The sequence below is a fragment of the Halyomorpha halys genome, unplaced genomic scaffold (assembly GCF_000696795.3).
Source record: "Halyomorpha halys isolate HHAL.00 unplaced genomic scaffold, Hhal_1.1 Scaffold1395.1, whole genome shotgun sequence".
In the NCBI taxonomy this organism is placed as follows: domain Eukaryota; kingdom Metazoa; phylum Arthropoda; class Insecta; order Hemiptera; family Pentatomidae; genus Halyomorpha; species Halyomorpha halys.
The window spans coordinates 105,439-107,047 of NW_027111868.1; the positions used below are offsets into that span (position 1 = coordinate 105,439).

Here is a 1,609-nt window from a genome sequence, read left to right on the forward strand (position 1 = left end):
CACATGTAATTTTTCTTGATGAGTAATGATGGAACGAGGAAACCATTTTCTGCAATACTGACACACTGTCATCCTTTCTTTTTTCTTAGCAGTATCAGGTATCTACTTATACACATATAAACTATAAACCATTTTTGTAATAATTTGCATAATTGTCTTGTTAAGATGATCCTGATAAGACATAAAAAAAGGATTGGTTCCACAACAAGAATCTCTGGAGTACCTAAGTATTTAATCTTCCCAGGTTCATATGCTTGGATATAGCTTATAACAAACTAAATTTTTACAATTTGTAATAAATTTTATTATAGCAGAAGATGTTATGTTTAGTATTGTTATCTGCCATTGACAATATCAAGAAACGATTATTATAAAATATATAAATTATAAATAAAAGGAATGTTGTCCGGGTGCAGTTAAAAAAAAAAATCAAATAGAATGACTATTTGAGATTTTTTTATGGTCAATCAGCCATCTTCTCTACTATATTAATTATAGCATTAAGTTTTTTTTTTTTGTTTTTTTTTTGAGAGGTGGGAAACCGATGAGGAAAATAATATCTCAAATTGAAAATGTACCTGATTAAGATCAAGTATTATGTCAAGCTTGTTGTTGAAATCGCTTTGGTGCTAAAGTTTAATCATACCATTAAATTATATTTTATACAATTACATGTGTTGTTATATAAAAACAAAAATACTTTGTATATTAACTGTCTTAATGTATGGTAGATTTTTTTTTTTTTTCCATCGTATTGCCTGGATTTCTACTGGGAAAATCCACTACCACCTTCTATTTCTCAGCATTTATGAAAAAACCTGCCAATAATGACAAAATTTGTCCTAGATGTGGAGCGATATGTGTGACAGATCTTGGCCGAGCACGGTTCAGGTAATAAAAAATTACTGTTCTCTTTAAATGTGATTACTATCTAAGTATGAGGAATAGCACATGTCTGAGTCGAACACAACTCTCCTTCAAAAAGGTGTGCCATTTTATAACTTTATGGGCGACTCTACCTCACCCTCAACAACCTATTATAATGTCGATGTTGGGCTTTTCCTCCAAAACAGTGGTGGATTGGTCAAATTTTTGTCGGGAGATTTGTCTAGACTCACTAGTGATGTGGCACCATTAGTGGTCCAGGAGTAGTGGTAGAAATTGATGAGGCGAAGTTTGGAAAACGGAAAAACAACCGGGGGAGGGAAGTCAAAGGATTATGGATCTTCAGTGGGATTGAAAGAGTGAGGAAGAGGTGTTTTTTTTTAAACAGTCCCTGATTGCTCGGCTAACTCCCTCATGGAAGACCATCGTTTCAGACCTATGGAGAGGATATTATATATCTAATCCACCACCAACAGTATCAACATCTGACAGTAAATCATAGTATTAATTTTTTAAACCCGGATGATAAAAGAATTCATATCCAAAATATAGAGAGGACGTGGCGTGAGGTATGCTGTAATATCCCACAATTCAGAAGGAATAAAAATGACAATGCCGGATACCTGGCTGAGTTTTATTGGAAATCGAGGGTCGATTTAAACTCCCGCTTCCATCAATTCTCGATGGAGGTTGGTAGGCAATTTGATCCTTATAGCAATTAAAA

General features: G+C 33.7%; 1 long non-coding RNA gene across 1 annotated transcript; it reads left to right on the forward strand.

Annotated features, from left to right (window-relative positions):
• Positions 1-2: 2 nt before the first annotated feature.
• Positions 3-1,402, forward strand: LOC136796335 (uncharacterized). The gene is made up of 2 exons (XR_010844039.1): positions 3-98; positions 166-1,402. It is a non-coding gene; the product is annotated as an uncharacterized lncRNA (long non-coding RNA).
• The last annotated feature ends 207 nt before the right edge of the window (positions 1,403-1,609 follow it).